The sequence below is a fragment of the Hyaena hyaena genome, unplaced genomic scaffold (assembly GCF_003009895.1).
Source record: "Hyaena hyaena isolate Hyena2069 unplaced genomic scaffold, ASM300989v1 scaffold_934, whole genome shotgun sequence".
Taxonomy (NCBI): Eukaryota; Metazoa; Chordata; class Mammalia; order Carnivora; family Hyaenidae; genus Hyaena; species Hyaena hyaena.
Window position 1 is genome coordinate 427,811 of NW_024081567.1, and position 19,887 is coordinate 447,697.

At 33.5% G+C, this 19,887-nt stretch overlaps 1 long non-coding RNA gene across 1 annotated transcript in view; it reads left to right on the forward strand.

Moving 5' to 3' along the window:
- LOC120222989 overlaps positions 1–17,137 on the forward strand; it is a 149,565-nt gene extending 132,428 nt beyond the window's left edge. Inside the window, exon 4 of the long non-coding RNA XR_005526161.1 lies at positions 16,796–17,137. This is a non-coding gene — a long non-coding RNA (uncharacterized LOC120222989). The remainder of the gene's footprint in view (positions 1–16,795) is intronic.
- The last annotated feature ends 2,750 nt before the right edge of the window (positions 17,138–19,887 follow it).

Genomic DNA, 19,887 nt, shown 5'->3' on the forward strand with positions numbered 1-19,887 from the left:
ACTATGATGGAAAGAGGCATCTTTATACTGCCTAGAATGTCAAGGAAGTTCAAATTTTATATCACATTGTAAAGCATATTTTCTTATCTACTTGCTATGTAAAGTGACTGAGACAATAAATTCTACACAAAATCATATATTTATAGCAATGAAAGAATTTTGCAATTAGCAGGGAACCTATAGCATTGCTATAATAATTTTGTAGTTAAATCCCAAAAGAATTGAAATTTCTTTTTAGCTTTTGTTGTCACACAAATTTACTTAATAGATACACCTGTTGCCTTCTTCCTTAGCTACTTACCGTCTACATTTTAAAATGACTATTTCTGGCAATTATAATTATTTTGAAGAGGCTGGCTTTCAATGAGTTGTATGCTGTCATAAACAGAAGACCCAAGCTATTTAAAAAATGGACTTAAAATATTGAGATGTTTCTGATTAACATTATTATAATACTAAAAATAAAACAAATCAAAAAATTTTTAAATTATTCTGTATTCTGTTCTTCCAAGTCACAACATCAGACCTTTCATGCAACCTCTAAAACAAATTCTGATCTAGCTTTATTCTTGACATAGAATTAAACATATCCATGATTATACAGGCTGCTGTAATAGGCATTTTATTGTTAAATATCACCAGCTCCCAAGATTCTATTAGCAGAAATAATAACATTAATTTCATATTTAACTGATATCCATCTTATTGAGGAAAATGTACTCATAATTTTATTTGCTCATGGTGCTAATAATTTATTTTCTGAATGTGTAATTTAACCAAATTGAAAGGACATATTCAAGCATTTATATTTCAGATGTTAGTTTATAATATTTTTTAAAATTTAGATGATTTTCTCTTTACTAATTTGAATTATTAAGATACATTGTACACACTGCAAAAACAGGATCTTAAAAATTGGGATGTTTTATCATTAATAATAACCCTTAATACAGAATATTTTACCTCTCTTAAATATTGAAAATTTTAAAAATCTAGTACCTTTCTCTTTGTAGATAGATGTATAATTAATAGATATTCTTTCTATGTATATGTCTCACCATACACACACACACACACACATATGTATATATATATATATATATATATATATTCAAAGAGAGAGAGTGAGAAATAATACCTCATGTCCAAACTATCTTCCTAAATTGTGGTACTTATAATCAATTTCCTGAGCTAAAGTAATTCATGAAAAATGTCAATGATATTAATATATTTACTGATTGAAAATAAGGTACTCCTCTGATATGTAGTGTTGTTTAATCTGGAAAAACAAACAATAAATATATAAAGAAGCTGGAAAAAGTATCTTAAATAGAACTTACCTTCTTTATAGCATTCGTTATGTGCTTATTTGAGTGATCCCAACCAAAAACATGGATGAGGTTAAAACAAATTATTTTACCCTGAAAGCTGGATAAGACTTGAGGTACTAATTATAGAAGTTGAAAGGTTTGGTCTGAAAGGCTTTGGACAATGCCAAACAGAAGGTATTTGAGGGTAAGAGTGAACTTTGAGCTGGAAACTGCCTCGAATAATCTGGAAAATAAGGGACTTGGAGACGAGCACTAACCTGGATATGACCTTTAAGAAGGACAAAATATTTGTCTATGTTTGGGGAGCAGGGCCATGTAGTTTTATTATCTATCTATCTATCTATCTACCTATCCATCTATCTATCATCTATATCTTATCTATCCTCTTGAGCCAGAACTCAAGTAACATTGTGGCCAGAGGAAAACACGACCATGTTAATTGGTCTTATTTAAAATTCTTTCCCAGAAACTTCAGTTGTGACTAGGTATTCTAATGTTTTCTTTAGTCAACTAACTTTCTTATTATCTGAGAGGACATTTCCCCCCAATGTCTTTTATCCTTTCAAATGCATTCTACTACTTGCTTCTCTTCGGCTTTAGCTGGTAGATGTGTTTCCAAGTATCTTGATGATACAGGGGAAATTAGAAAATGAACCTTTACATTTTCTTTCCTTTAAATCTATGAACTAGGCTGTATCTTTTACCTGGATTTCTAACTCCCTTCTGTGAGAATGAACAGCCCATGCTGCTCTCTGAGGGCAATAACATGTATATTAGATTCAACTCCTTTCTTCCTATCCATTCTCTGTCTTTATTTGGTTTTGAGATATAATTAATGTAATTCATTGTGTAAGTTTAAGGACTACAATGTGTCTGTTTAGTACATTTTGTAGTATGTTTATCCCTTTAGTATTATTTAACTGGCCTATCACATCACATAATTACCACTTCATTTTTTTTGTGGTGAGAAAATTTAAGCTCCAGTCTCTTAGCAACTTTGAAGTATATAATACAGTATTGTTGAGTATAATCACTATGTTGTGCAAAGATGTCCACTTGTTAGAATGGCTATTATCAAAAAGGCAGGAGATAGTGTTGGCAAGCATGTGGAGAAAAGAGAACCTTTGTGTACTGTTGATGGGAATGTATATTGCTTCAGCCATTATGAAAACAGTGAGGACATTCCTCAAAAAAATAAAAATAGAACTAACATATCACCCAGCTATCCCCCTTTGCAGATATGAATACAAGATGTCAAAGAGATATATACAACCCCATGTTTATTGCAACATTCACAACAGCCAATATAATTATTGACTTTTTACTTGTGACTACTTAGTGTTTCTTTGTTATAATTTGCTTTTCTCTTTCTCCTCATACTCATTAGGACATAAACAGGCTTTAATATTGCCCACATTGAGGAGCGCCTGGGTGGCTCAGTTGGTTAAGTGTTCAACTTTTGCTCAAGTCATGATCTCGGGGTTTGTGGGTTCAAGCCCCACATTGACAGCCCAGAGCCTGGACCCTGCTTTGGATTCTGTGTCTCCCTTTTTCTCTCCCCCTCTCTAAAAAATAAACAAACATTTAAAAATTTTAAAAATTATATTGCTCACATTGAAACTAAATAAACCCAAAAAACTTGTGTGAGCTTTTCTCAATCTCAGATACTCTATACTTGTCTGTTCCCTTTCAAGCAAATTTCTTCTGAGTAGTCTGTGTAAATTATACCATCAATCTTCCCATTTCTTTAGGAAGGTGCTCCAGTTTAAGGACATCATTCTCTTCTGTTTGCTCTCCTGCTTCACTGAACTCTCAGGCTCTTCTTTGTATCCTATTCATCATTTTTACCTCTAAAGTTTAGTACACTGTGGAACCCACTACAGATCTCCTGTTTTCTGTATATAAATACACTTTCATAAATAATTTCATTTGATTTTATGACCATGCATATCATACAAGTTTTGGATAAATACCAACTTATTTGTCTCAGACCTTTCCTTGAACTCCTAACTTGAATGTCTGTTTACTCCAACTACCCACTTAGTTCACAACCTTAAAATGTGCTCCAACCCAAGACTTCCATATTTATTAACGACCATCTACTAGTTTAGTTCTTCAGTTTAAACACTCCCTAGTCATATTTGAATACTTTTTCTTCCATAATGAATTCATCAACAGATCCTGATGGTTCTTCTTTCAAAATAGATTCAGAATCTAGTCTTTTACCCTCACTTCCACATTCCAACCACTATATGTTCTTTGCTGAGCTATTATAGTAAAACTATGTGGGCAGCCTTCTAACTGCCCACATGTCTACACACACACACACACACACGCACACACACACACACACACAGAGTATTTTCTATACCTCACTCTAAATAGGTATATATTCTCCACATGATAATGAGAGTGATTACTGGCACACCATATAACATTTCGGCTAAAAACTCCAATAATTTTCATCTCTCTCAAAGTAAAATTCAAGGTCTCTGTTATGCTTTGGCTCCATAGTACTGTTGATATTAACTCTTTCCACAACTTACTTTGCTTACTCTCCACCAGTCACACAGAATATTTGATGTTACTAAATACCCTAAGCACTCAAGGACACTCCATTCTCTTGTTTTCATCTTTAATGATCATTCCTAGATATTACCACTCAGATTCTCTATTCTTTTAGATCTTTACTCAAATATTCCCTTATCATAGAGGTATTTCCTGAATACTGTTTTAAAAATAAGACATCCTGCACTCTCTCTGCTTTTATTCACAACTTTTGTTGTTTATAGTACTTACCATCATCTGACAACATTGTGTATTTGGTTGCTTATTGTCTGGTTTCCGTTCTGTATTATAAACTCTTTGATAATAATAATTTCATTCCATCACGTTGTCCAGAATAAAACTTGGACACACTAACACTCTACAAATATATTTTAAATGAGTGAATGGATATGGATTAAAAATTAAGTGAGAATTTTATGTGAACAATAAAGCCAAAAGTATATACCAAGGTAGGGTTCTGGATTGTTTAGGTGACGTAGACAAGCAATGGAGTCTTGGTGAGTGATGAATACTGTCTTGGGATTCATTTTGAAGTACCAGTTTGAGTTCAATAGGTCTGTCGCTTGGTGCCCTTATACTTATCAGAACCTGGGTATAGTGAATTCTGACACCAATTATTTGGCTATGAAGCTGAAGAGCTATTTAGAGCACAGATGCTTCATTACTGTAAAGGATTCTATTTGAAATAATGATTTTATTTTTTTTTTAATTTTTTAAATGTATTATTTATTTCTGAGAAAGAGAGAGAGACAGCCTGAACAAGGGAGGGTCAGAGAGAGAGGGAGACACGGAATCCAAAGCAGCCTCCAGGCTCTGAGCTAGCTGTCAGCACAGAGCCCTGAGTCGAACCCACGAACCATGAGATTATGACCTGAGTCAAAATCGAACACCCAACCGACTGAGCCAATCAGGAGCCCCAATATCATGATTTTAGACATGACAATAACATTAACTTCAACATTACTATTCTTCATAAATCCAGATGATTTTTATGGAATGACATGGTTTAATCTCAAAAAAGAAATTCAGAAAACTAGTAATTTTAACCTATTTTTAAAATATTTAAATTTTAACATGATATTCCCAAATTTTAAGAAAGTAGCATAATAATTGGTAAGGAAGATGAAGGATATAAAATAATTTCCTGTCTCTGTGTCTGTATCTGTATCTCTATGTATATCTCTTTGTATAACACTATAGCTATATCTGTATCTTTATCTAAATCCTAATAAGAAAGCCCAGCAAACTTTCATAAAAGAATTGGGGTATTGCTGCAAACATTTCTTCTTTTAATTTTAACACATACACACAAATACAAAATAGGAAAGAAATTAATACATCATCACCACCCACATATACACAGAAAATACATAGCTAAAACTTCAGAATGTACACAGTTTTACTGTATTTACCATTCTGAATATCAAGCAAATAATAAATTAAATAAAATGGAGAGAGAAAAAATAAAGAAGAAACTTTCAAAATTCGGTAAAACTAAGAACCAGTCATAGATAGACTCAAACTGTAAACTATAAAACTAGCTTTTAAGTGCTTTGCTGTGGGGCAGCTGGGTGGCTCAGTCTGTTAAGTGTCCAACTCTTGAATTCAGCTCAGGTCATGATCTCATAGTTTTATGGGTTTGAGTTCCATGTCAGGCTCTCTCCTGACAGCACTGAGCCTGCTTGGGGTTCTCTCTCCTTCTCTGTCTGCCCTTTCCCTACTTGCACTGTCTCTGTCTCTCTCAAATATATAAATGAAACTTAAAAAAATGCTTTGCCATTTGGACAGATTAAAGGACAATGTTGAGTATAAATGCATTCTTCTGTGGATTATATATAGCAGTAAGAATTTTGCTCACAGAGATAAAACATCCTGAATAGAAGCAGATAAACTCTTGCTGTTGTTGGTGCATGTATGGGGAAGTGGTAGATTGATTGCTGGACCCTGTATTTGCTAAATCTCTCAGTTTAACTGGGGAAACAGAGTATAAAAGGGGGGAAGAGATGTGGAGTATACATTAATGGTTCAGCTACTAATTATCATCAGCTGAATAAATCAGTGTACAGACCCTACATGAAAAGGGGTTGGCAAAGGAATTATGTTGTGAGCTAGGAACACAACCAGCTAGCTCAACGTAGTCAAACCTGAGAAAGTGCACTAAGTAATACACGAGATCTCAGCAACTCTGCTTAAGCTTCTGATCTCTGCTCTTTGTCTAAGAAAATCTTGGATAAAAGCCATGCAATAAAAAGCCATGCATCCATTCAAAAATAACTAATGATAATAAAGCAGCCACAATGTCACTGTATTGTACATAATGCAAAGACAAAAGGAAAAAATACACAAAACAATGAAAAATACACAAAAATAATTGAAAAATGCACATCAAAAAATGACATTAAAGAACTGAAGAATTATATATAATATAACTGAGCAGTGGATAAATATTTGCTCAACATTTAAAAAAAATTTTGGAATATGGCTTTTCTGAAGTAAAATGTCAAAGAAGAAACTCAGGAGCTCAAAAAAGGCATCACAAAATAACACATTTGGTATCTACATATTCTTTTAAAAGAACATAATATAATAGTAATAAAAGCACAATATCTGATACAATTAGCAAAGAGCAAACAGTGAAAATACTTGATGTTCAAGTGATAAAGTGCTTAGACAAAATTGAAAAATTTATTCTCTGCTTCACCATATTCACAGCACAAAAGATTTGTAACTTGTGTTTAATCTGATGGACTTAAAAGGCATCATATAAAATTCAGCATCTATTCCTGATTACAGAATAGTGATGTAGGATAAAAGATTTTGTATCCATATTTTATGCAAATGTTAATAATATAAGAAACAAAAATATTTTTAGGGAAAAATCACTAATCACTCTTCACCCCTAAGTAAAGATGTTTGCTATCATCATGTTGTTTTTGGTATTTCTGGAAATACTTGCTTTAGCACGTTGACAAGACAAACTTTAAGGAACATTTCTATTGGAAAGGGATAGGACAAAGTATGATCTTCAGATCTGTTTGTGTACCCAAAAACCAATATAATCATAAAATGAGTAGCCTGTTTTCTTCTGAATTATGTGAATATATTTTTATATTATCTTTTAATTTGCTTATTGGAATTTGACTTTTACCTCTTAAGTAGATTGAGAATAGTTGCTCTAGACATTACAGTATAAATCCATAACTTTTCACTATATTCTTGAAATTAATATTTCACCAAATATGTAGAACATAGAAAGATTTGGTCAAATAGTACACAATGCCTTTTTAATTTTTTTTTTTATTTTAGAGAGAGAGAGTGTGTGAGTGGGATATAGTGGCAGAGTGAGAGAGAGAGAGAGAGAGAGAATCCCAAGCATGCTCAGCATGATCTTGGATCATGACCTGAGCCAAAATCAAGGGTTGGATGCTCAACTGACTGAGAAACTCTGGTATCCAAATCTCGTATTTATAAGGTTGTTTGGGGAAACTGATGTACAGCATGGTGATAATAATTAACAATGCTGTATTATATACTTGAATGTTGCCAAGATAGTAGATTCTAAATGTTCTCAGCACCCCCCAAAAGTAATTATGTGGGATGATGGATGTGTTAACTAACATTACTGTGATAATTTTGTGATATATGTGTGAATCACATCATCACATTGCACTCCTTAAACTTATCCAATGCTGTATGTCTATTATAGTTCAATGAGCTGGAGAAAATAAACAATATAGGTACATTTACCCAAGGCATTCTAACATCTCTTTATGCTTACATTGTCACAAGTATTACATCTTCATAACCTATTAATATCACAGAAAAGTATTATACATATTTCCTTAAACATTCATTTAGTTTTTAAAAAAAAATTAAGAAGATAATAGTTTTAAATAATTTCCCTAAATATTCACTATATTCAATGTTCATTTCTTCTTGAAGGTCTGTTTCTACTTGAAATTATTTCCCTTCAGCCTGAAAAATTTCCTCTACCATTTCTTGTAGTATACTGTATTTCTATTGGCAACAGATTGTCTTAAATTGCTTTAATCAGGAAAAGGTTTAGTTTTTCCTTCATTCTTGATCACTATTTTTGACTAAATAGAGATTTCTGGATGATGGTTGTCTTTTTTCAGCACTATGTAGGCATTGTACCTTTGTCTTCTGTCTTAGTGGTTTCTGATGAGAAGTCTATGCTCATTTAGATCATTGTTCATTGGTAACATTCCTTTTCTTTTTCTGGCTGGTTTTGAGAGTTTCTATTTAACTTTTATTTTCAGCAACTTGTCTGTGATGTCCTAGAAATAGCTGTTTTCCTATTTACCCTTGTTGGGGAATTTCATCAAAAAGATGTGCTGCCAATTGCCCTGTGAGCTGCACCTGGGCACTTGGAGGCTCCTCACTGCCCTCCTTCCCCATCCTTGGAATGTTGATTCTGCTTGTCTTTCTTACCCCCAGAGGCTGCTTCAAAGACATAGCTTGAGACAGTGATGTGGTGGACAACACCTTTATCGTATGTGACTAAACCCAATTAAAACCTCTTTACAAACATTTAAGATTTGATGAGTGGATATGGGATCCAGTCATCTTGCTGTGGTCCACAACGAGCCTTGTATAGAAGTTCCCTTTGCTCATTAAAACCGCCACCTCCCAACCTGGAGGGGCCTGCTTCTCTCTACAGTCTCTCCCTGTCCTCTGAGTACAGCACCATTTTCAGATTATGCGTGTGAAGCACTGAGAGGGTTTCAAACCAACAATCTTCTTTGGGTTCACTGAGCTTCTAGAATGTGCTTTACTAAATTTAGAAAGGTTCTGGTCCTTATTTCTGGAAATTTCTTCTACTAATATGCTAACATTTACCTAGGGCAGAGGATCTAACATTTCGTATTTCAGCATCACCATATTTAATGTATTGGTTTTCATACCCATCCTCATGAACCATATAAGCTTTTCCCTCAAAATAAGGTAAACAAAATGTTTTTAGGAAACACCATGAATTACACAGTGTTTATGTCTTTCTGAAATATGAGTTACAAAGACCCTGTGTCCCAATTACTGATAAAGAAAAATAAGATAAAATACGTAAGATTTGGCAACCCACTGATATGATTGATAATTATATCCCAGATAATCATATTTTAATAATTATTTAAAAACCTACTCTACTTTCCAACATTGTTTAACTTAAAAATCCAAGAAAACCCTAATATCTATACTAGCTTCATCACTGTTTGGCCATAGAAACATCACTTTTTTTTTTTTTTTTTTGAGTTTTGATCTCCTGACCAATAAAAAGGGAAAAAAGTGTGAAGGAAGTAATTTCCTTCCTGTTTAACCCGTAGATTTTTTTGTAATAATCAAATAACTTTATGTATTTAAAATTATAAAGATCTACGTAAAGGAAACATAGCATTCAGAATCTTGAGAAATGATGATGTACTACTAAACGTCTACATAATTTTTAGAGTGCAAAACATCCTCTGAAGATCATGTAGATTATTTACCTTGCTTACATTATGTAAGAAAAATAACATCTCACCTAACATTTGACAGTATTTTATAAATTTTTTCCTTATTTAGTTCATTTCAAAAATTAGATTATTTTCCAAAACTACTGTGTTGGCTGTATCATTTTAAAAACTCAGACATTAGTGCATAAAATAATTTGTCTAGGTTATTAGTCTTTCTTTCCCTTGATATATTCCCAAGGCCAATTTTTGTAGCAAATACACTTGGTATTTCAGGAAATAAATGGACGCTCAGTATATGTAGATCAGTGTTCATCACCATGGTTACATTACTTCTGGGAACAGTGGCAAGTGTCATGTGAATACACTAAAAACACCTCTTGGAATATTTGCTTCTTTACACTGTAATGCCTTTCTAATCTGGCTTTGCATTTACTGTTCAAACTTTCTTATGTCAAGGTTCTAGGATATCAGAGTGAAAAGTTCCTAGAAAACAAATAAATCCATGGCTAAATTTTTATAAATACATTCATTATTTAAAATTAAGTTTGAATTACAAAGAAAATAAAGTTTTAAAAACACACAAATTTTATTTTCAACCTGTTTTATTCTATGTTCTGTGCATTCTTACATATGTTCCTCTTCAGTTAAAAACAAATTTTCTAGGGGCATCTAGGTAGTTCAGTAGGTTAAGCGGTTAAGAGTCTAACTCTTGATTTCAGGTCAAGTCATGATCCCATGGTTTGTGAGATGAGACCACATTGGTCTCTGTGCTGACAGTGTAGATCCTGGTCAGGATTCTCTCTCTCCCTCTCTCTCTGTCCCTCCTCCATGTGCATGCTCTCTCCCTCTCTCAAAATAAATACATACACATTTGAAATAACTTCTAATTGATGTTTATAAAATAATATGTAAGTAGAGAAGTCAAACATATTTCACAGATGTAAAAAATCATTTTTATTGATTTTTTGTTTGATGTATCTGTTTAAGAATCTGATAAAACTTATGTTTTCCCTTTAATAAATGCATATGGTCATAATATTTTGGATATTATTTCAATCTACTAACTTCCAGACCCTGTAAAAACATTTCATGCTGCCTTGTCTTGGAGTCCAGTTCTTTACCCTTCATACAAAATCACACAAAAACATAAGGTTTCACTGGAATGGACATTCTAGCATCTGCTTTGAAACTTCAAATAAGTTTTCTTTAGAATCAAATCTCACTGACAGCTTATTTGGAAACAGCTGGAATGAACATGAATTCCTTCTGCTCATTACTAAGCATCCATTAATTTATTCTTTCAAACGTGTTTAACTCAGAGAAATCAATTTGATATAACTCCAAGCCATTAATGGTGAGATAGAAGTAAGAAATATCATGATAAAAATTCCCAAAGCTGAATTCTCATAATCAAAGCCACCGGAAATCCAATGAGCAATTGCTCATTTTATAGTGGACAGAATATAGATTGCAATAATTTTTGTTCCCAACAATAGTTAGGTATATACAGGATTTTAACTGAGAGCAGGTCACCAGTAAGAAAGATGATGTTAGTCACTTGCATTTCATACTTTGTTTATAGTGTAACTAAAGCTTAAAATTAAATCAGAATTTCATGACTTACTCTTTATGAATAAGAAAAATGTTTCTACCATATCTTATGAATGGAAGTAGTCAAAGTTCAGGTAACTGAATTACCAAAATCTATGGCAGGATTTTTCACCCTGTTTCAATTTATGTTAAAGTTCTGTTCTTGACTTCTATAGTCGTATGTTTCCATTTTAGAAACAACCCGCTAATTTTTGTTCATTCACAATCACTTGATATAACAATTAGCAATGCGTATACTTGATCTAGTAAAATAAGCCAAATGCAGCAATCATTATTCAAGACAGTTTGTCAGGGATAGGGGTGACATCAAATCACTTACTCTAAATTCATTTTTTTAAAAACATATCATTATTTAAAAACAGAAGCTTAAATTCTTAGGTACATGTACGTTTTGTTTTTCATTATGGGAAAAAGCCAGCATATACTGAAACATCAATAATATATACTTCTCAATAAAATCTCAAATAATGTCAACATACAACAAAAGAAAATACTGAATATATTACCTACTGAAACATCCATTTTGTTGATTGAGCCATATTGACATATAACTATCTAATAATTTTGGGCTTCCATTCTTTTATATAATAAATACTCTGATTTGTAGTAATTTCTGAAATATGCTGTGCTTTTTAGTGTGAATCCTTTCAATGTTTATTTACATTAAATTATTGATTAAATACTTTTACACACTTATTTCCTCTGTACATTTTCTATCTAGTATGAACTCTTTGAATTCATTTTTAGATGTATATTTTGGACAATGATTTTTCCACATTAATTATATCCAAAGAGGTTTTTGTTTCTGTGGGGTTTTTTTTGAACTACAAAAGACACCAAATAGTCAAGCAATCAAGTGGGAAGCATCATGGTTTCTGGTTTTAAAGTATACTACAAAGCTATAAAAATAAAATAGTATGGTATTGGAATTAAAACAGACACATAGATCAATAAAACAGAATAGAGAGCCTAGAAATTAACCCACCCATATATGGTCAATTAATTGACAACAAAAGAGGTGAGAATATACAATGGGGAGAAGACAGTATCTTCAATAAATGGTATTGAGAAAACTGGACAGCCATATACAAAAGAATGAAGCTGTACCAGTCTCTTACAAAATTTACAAACTTAAAATGAATTAAAGACTTGAGGAAAAGACCTGAAACCATAAAACTCCCAAAAGTAAAACATAGGTGGTAAGCTCTTAACATTGGCCTCAGCAATGATTTTTTTTTTTTAATCTGACACCAAAAGGAAAGCAGCAAAAACAAAAAGTAAACAAGTGGGACTACAAAACTAAAAAGCTTCTGCACAGCAAAGGAAACTATCAACACAATGAAAAGACAACCTATAAAATGGGAGAAAATACTTGAAAGTCATATGTCTTTTAAGAAGTTAATATCCAATTTATATAAAGAATGCATATGGCAAAAAAAATCCAATTAAAAATGAGCAGAGGATCTACACATAAACTATTCCAAAGAGGACATAAAAATGAGCAACAGGTACAGAAAAAAGTGCTCACTATCACTAATCATCATAGAAATGCAAATGAAAAACACAATGAGATATTACTTCATGCCTGTTAGAATGGCTATTATAAAAAAAAAAAACAAGAAAATTATTTTACCTTGGCCATAGTTTCTTCTAGCTAGACATATCTCCAGAAGCAAGGGAACCAAAAGCAAGAATGAACTATTGGAACTTCACAAAGTTAAGAAGCTTCTGCATGGCACAGGTAACAATCAGAAAAATTAAAAGACAACATTTGGAATGGGATAAAATATTTTCAGATGACATAGCAGATAAAGGGCTAGTATCCAAAATCTCTAAAGAACTTCTCAAACTCAGCACCCAAACAACAAAATTCAGTGAAGAAATGAATAAAAGAAATGAACAGACATTTCTCAGAAGACATACAAATGGCAAACAGGGATATGAAAAAATTCTCCACATTACTCATAATCAGAGAAATACAAACCAAAACCATAATGAGATACCATGTCACATCTGTCCAAAAGGCTAAAATTAACAACTCAGTAGAGGATGTGGATAAAGAAGAACCCTCTTACACTGTTGGTGGGAATGCAAATTGGTCCAGCCTCTCTGAAAAACAGTATGGAGGTTCCTCACAAAGTTAAATATAAACTACTCTGTGACCCAACAATTGCACTACTAGGAATTTATCCAAGGGAAACAAAAACACTGATTCAAAGGAAGACATGCACCCCAATGTTTATAGCAGTACTATCGAGAAGAGCCAATTTATGGAAAGAGCTCAAATGTCCATTGATTTTTGAATAGATAAAGATTAAAAAAAAGGAAATCTGCCATTTGTGACAACAAATGTGGATGAACCTTGAGGGCATTATGACAAATGAAATATGAAGATATAGAAAGACAAACATGGTATGATCTCACATCTATGTGGAATCTGAAAGAAAACATACAAGCAATTGAACTCATAGATATAGACAATAGATTGGTGGTTGCCAGACATGGGGAGGTAAAAGTGGGCAAAGCGAGTGAACACGGTCAAAAGGTACAAATTTCCAGTTTTAAAATAAAGAAGCCTTGGGGGTGTAATGTAGAGTATAGTGACTGTAGTTAATAATACTCTATGTATAAAAGTTGCCTGAAGAATAAATTTTAAAAATTCTCATCACAAGAAAATAATTTGCAAATGTGTGGTGACAGATATTAACTAAACTTATTGTGGTAATCATTTTACCACATATACATATATTGAATCATTATTTGTATACCTGAAGTAATAAATGTTATATGTCCTTTATAGCTCAATAAAAAATAGGAAGTATCATCATTATTTTAGAAAATATCTTTCAAATGTAAATAAGGGTCTAGTGATGAAACATATAATATATGAAATATAAAAGACACTGGATGGATGTTAAATATATGAAAAATTACAGTGAAGGCAGTACGTAAACTTGAAGATAGATCAAAACCAAGAGAAAAAAAGTTTGAAAAGATTGAACAGACTCTCAGGGACATGTTGGATAATATAAAACAGTATAACATACATTTAGTTGGAGTTGAAGAAGGAGAAGAGAGAGAAATCAGGGAAGAGAAGAGAAGAATTTTTGATGGTCAGACCAAATGCAATGCTACAATAGACAGAATGCAGAACGCTTTGTTACTTGCTTTGAACTAGAAAGGCTGACAGAGAAGGCGGACTTAGACTGCATAGATATATATACATGTTATCACTATTGATTCCATGAATACTAAAAGAACAATGAAGGTATATACGAACAGCATGCCCACAAATTTGATAATTTGGGTAATACAGTCAATTTCTTGAAGGTCACAAGTTATCTCAACTCATACAAGTGTAAATGAAGGAGCTATATTGTTATTTGAATTTAAATCAATAATGAACAACCTCCCAAAATAAAAATCACTCTGCCTAGATGTTCTCACTGGTTCTGTCAAAAATTATGGCAGAAATAATGCTAGCTCTCCACAATATGTTCAAGAAAACACAAGCAGATGGAACACTTCTAACTCATTCTATTAGTCCAGTAAAACCCTAATACTGAAACCAGATTAAGACATTATAAGAAAAGAAAACTACAGACCAATATCTCTTATGAACATAAACACAAATAACCTCAATAACATATTAGCAAATCAAATCTAATGATGTATAAAATTAAAATATACCACAACCAAGTGGGATTAACTTAAGCTATGCAAGGCTGGTTCAGCATTTGAAAATTAATAAGTGTAATCTACCTTATAAATAAGCTAAAAAATAAAAATAATATGATTATATCAACTGGCACAGGGATAGTGTTTGACAAAATCGAAAACTCATTAATAATGCAAACTCTCAGCAAAGTAGGAACAGAAGGAACTTCTTTGACTTGGTAAATAAACCTACCAAGGAAAGAAAGAAGAGAGAGAGAGAAAGAAGGATGAACATGAATGAGGTAAAAGCAAAATTATAGAGACATGAATCAGAACAGTGGTTGCCAGGAGTTCAGGACCCAAGCAGATGAAATTTGAATAGATAAAGCACAGGGGATTTTTTAGTGGCATAACTTTCCTGCAGGAAAATATCGAGGTGAATATGTGGCACTGCATTTGTTAAAACCCATGCAACATTACATAACACGAAAGTAAATCTTAATTTCTGCAAATTAAAAAGATCTTTTTTAAAAAAAATTTTTAACGTTTATTTATTTTTGAGAGAAAGAGAGTGACAGAGAACCATCAGGGGAGGGGCAGAGAAAGAGACACAGAATCCGAGACAGGCTCCAGGCTTTGAGCTGTCAGCACAGAGCCCAATGTGGAGCTCAAACCTATGGTTCTGAAACCAATGAACCATGAGATCGTGACCTGAGCTGACGTCAGACAGTCAACGACTGAGCCACCTACTCACTCCTAAAAAGATCTTTTAAGACGTCATAAATCTCAGAGTGGAATGCAAACTGTCAAGAACAATCTAATTACTTTACAAAGGTAGGAATTGATCTTACCATAGAAGGTGGAGAGAAACAGTGCTGACTTAAGCAAGTTTTTAAATGAGGGGAGTAAGATTAAAGAAACTACACAAAGCACTGTCTTCTAGTTGATAAAGTTGTTTCTCATGTGAAACCACTCTATATGCACAGTAAATTTCAACAATTAAATAAATGGATGACAGATAGTAGAGAACATGTTTCTTAAGGTTGCAATGAAAAGTTCCAGATAATCAAGAGAAGAAAGCTACAGTGATTCATGACCACATGGATTAGAGTAACTCATGTTTATCTTAATAAATATACATATACTGGGGCACCTGGGCTCGGTTAAGCGTCCGACTTTCGTTTAGGTCATGATCTCGCCGTTCGTGGGTTCGTGCCCCATGTTGGGTTCTGTGCTGACTGCCAGCTCAGAGCCTGGAGCCAATTTCAGAGTCTGCGTCTCCCTCTCTCTCTGACCCTCTCCTGCTCACGCTGTCTCTCTCTCTCTCCTAGAAATAAATAAAACATTAAAAAATTAAAAAAAAATAATAAATATACATATACTTTCATTCCATATAAACATATGGAATATTTATATATGTGGACATATATGGGTTAGTATACACTCATAAATGTTTCTTTGATCTGTCAGCTTCCAAGGCCTAAAAACAACAAACATGATAATAGCAATGAGTATACTTAGTTATAAGATTTTAGTTTTTAATACCATTCTCCAATAAAAGGAATCAGGACTCCTTAATAAATGGCTGGCTCATTACCAGAGGGTAAGCTTGGAGTACCTTGTTGTACCAGAAAGTAAGGAAGTGCTAAGTAAACACACACACACACACACACACACACACGTGCGTGTGCATGCATGCAGTATATTACAGGAGCTAATTGAGAAGATCCCCATTGGTCAAATCTGGAAAAATTTGAGTAAAACAAATAATGTAGTGTTTGGTTAAAGTCCAAAGTATAGCATAAATATCCAAGAGTCCATGTTGATATAAATAAGAGACTAAGTAAATTAATAAAGGGGGAAAAGACAAATAATTCATGCAGAAGAATCCCAAGTAACCTAAGAAGATATTCTGTTCTCAAGGAGTTGGCACATAGCTCCCCATTCCCAAGTGTGACTTGTGCATCTTGACTTCATTCCAAAGAGTACAGTATGGAAAGAAGAAAAGGATTAACTTTACAATGGAGAAATTTGACAAATACTATTTTAGCCCGGTGAACAAGATTAACATCAACAGTTAACAAATCATGTTGACAGGATGTATCCTAGATGTGATGTGATAATCACAGCAATTTTCCTCTGTGATCTTTCTTTTAGAAAACTCTGAAACCAGTATGATCATAAGGAAAACATCAACTGAGGGACAAGATACGTGCTCAAGTTTCCTTAAAACTGTCAAGGTCGTCAGTGCAAGGAAAGTCCGATGAAAATGTCATAGTTAAGAGGCTCTGAACAAGACAAGACAACTAAATGTAAAGTCATATCCTGGGTAGGATCCTGGAACAGAAAAAGGACATCAGATTAAAAACTAAGGATATCTGAATTAAGTTCAGAATTCACTTAATAATAATGTCTCAAAGTCAGTTCATTTATTGTAACAAATGTACCATACTAATGTAATATGGGGTATAATAATAGTAGAAACTGGGTGATGATACATGTGCATATATATTATTAAAGAAGGCATGAAAATGTCACAAAATGAATATAATTATACATCATTTGAGAGAAGAATGAGAAATGTTTGGCTGCTAGTGAAAGATTTTCTTTATATATTAAAGTTGTACAGCATTAGTAATCATATATATGTTTTTGTTTTCCATGAAATTTTATTATTGGTATTTTGAATAATGTGTTAAAATATTTCCATGGGAGTGTGAGATACAATATTTCATTACATCTGAAAGGCTCTAATACTTAGTGACAAGACTGACATTTGAATACCTAAATCTGGGTCAGTATATTTATTGATTTATAAGCAACATGAACACAGAAAAGTACACTTTATAAATTGTATGTATGGTGACTGCAACCTGCATTCATATCAAGAAACAGATTGTTACCAGCATTCCAGAAGCCTTTTTTCTTAATACTTTTTTTGTTTTTAATATTTTTAAAAATATTTTTACTTTTTTTTTTTGAGAGAAGGAAACAGCTGAGCAGGGGAAGGTCAGAGAGAGAGGGAGACACAGAACCCAAAGCAGGCTTCAGACTCTGAGCTGTCAGTACAGAGCCTGATGCGGAGCTTTAACCCATGAACCATGAGACCATGACCTGACCTGAAGCCAGACGTTCAACCGACTGAGCCACCCAAGCGCCCCAGTACTTTGAAGGAAGAGGTCAGGGGTCATAGAAGTCTGCATGAAGAAGATGATGTTTGAACTGGATATTGAAGGAAAGCTGAATTTTAGCAACTGGATATGAGACACAGTAGCAGGGACATCATAGGAACAAATGATTAAATGAGCAATTTCACCCACATGCATTTCATCTGCTAAACTCTGATACACAATGAATATGCATGCTTTCAAACTCAAAGTCATTTTTTGACTAATTTCTTGAGAGCTTAGATATTTGTATTATATTTTGTTTGGTAGACAGGGAAATTATAAAAAGTTTTAAGCTGGGAAGCGATCTCCTCTAGGATAATAAGTCATAAAAATTGCAGAGTGAATTATCAAGAAACAAGATGCAGAAAAATCTAATGGAAGGCAATTACCCCTTAAAGTTCAGTCTCTGATGCCTCTTGATATGGCAACCAGTTCCAATAACCTGGTCTATCTTGTATATCATATTCTACAGAGAGTTACTTGCCTTTGGGAGAATTTCATCTATCTTCTCATCCTCTCTAAACAAATACATGCAACTGTTGAGAATGTGTCTACAGATGCCACTTCCATGCCATAGACTCACACAGCTCTATATAAAAGTGGACCACAACTTTATTTTATAGCACCAAGAAGATTTTCCTAGTAAACAATGTATATAATACACGTAAAATTATAAACATGAATCTTAGTGAAGACAAGATATTTTTTAAAATTCTCCCATAGTGCAATAAGGGCTAGCAGGGACATTATAGGAACAGATGATTAAATGAGCAATATCACCCACATGCATTTCATCTGCTAAACTCTGATACACAACGAATATGCATGCTTTAAAACTCAAAGTCATTTTATGTCTAATTTCTTGAGAGCTTTGGTACTTGACCCTGAAAAATACTATTTGAAAGAAATAAACAAATTAACAAAAGTACCCAAGAGAAGCAAATACATATTTATATGTTTTCTTCTATGTGTTTTGCATGATTCTGCAATGGAAAATACTAAATTTTAAGATCTAGTCTGTCATCAGATAACTGATGAACGGAAAAGATATCCATTTATAGAAAACGACTATGCATCACGCATCATTTTCAAATGCTTTAATTGATTGTATAGCAGCATCGAGGGGTAAAGCTTGTCTGTAAGGCATCAGAGGAATGGTGTAGACAGAGGTAAATGAACAGCATCCCAAATTAGTGAAAAGAAACATGGAAAACATCTTAGATTTGAGGAAAACATGAAGGAAAGCATTTCGACAGAAAAAGGAGGAAAATCAATGCATCCAAGAAAGTTATTACCCAGTGTACACAAAAAATACAATTAAAAAAACTCTTCATCAGGACAAAATATGATATGATGCTGATTTTGTAGAATAGTATCCACAGTCCAAGGCAGCTTTTGGAGAGAAGTTCTGGTTGCTTTGCAGTCACGTTGGCTAGAACTTTAAAAAACACCTCTAGGTATGGGCAACAGGAAGAAAGTTATAGATTCCTTTTATAATGAACACATCACCCAAAAAAATACGTTAGGTGTTACTTGTTATATAATAATTTGTTGTCTTTTAGATGGTTAAATAACAAGAAAGAGAAGCAGATGTCATTGCTTATTCTCACACCAAACTTCTCTTTAGTGGTTGTAGCCACTACAATTTTGGAATCACATAAATGATACAAGTCTTGTTATACCTTAGAGACTTGAGAGATTTTATTGATGTTAATAAGCTAAAGGCCTTATAAAAGCCACACTATGAATTTCCTCCTGCTTAGCTCAATTGGATATTCCTGTGTAAGAAATAATTTGGCTAGCCTTTGTCAATGGTTCCTGGGAGGTGGCATCCAGACCCTTGGAATTTCCTGAGTGACAGGAAATTATTAGGAGCTGGAGTTTAAGGGGCACCTGGGTGGCTCAGTTGGTTAAGCATCAACTTTGGCCCAGGTCATGATCTCACGGTTTATGGGTTTGAGCCCTGCATCAGGCTCTGTGCTGACAGCTAGCTCAGAGCCTGGAGCCTGTTTCAGATTCTGTGTCTCCCTCTCTCTCTGACCCTCCCCTGTTCATGCTCTCTCTCTCTCTCTCTCTCTC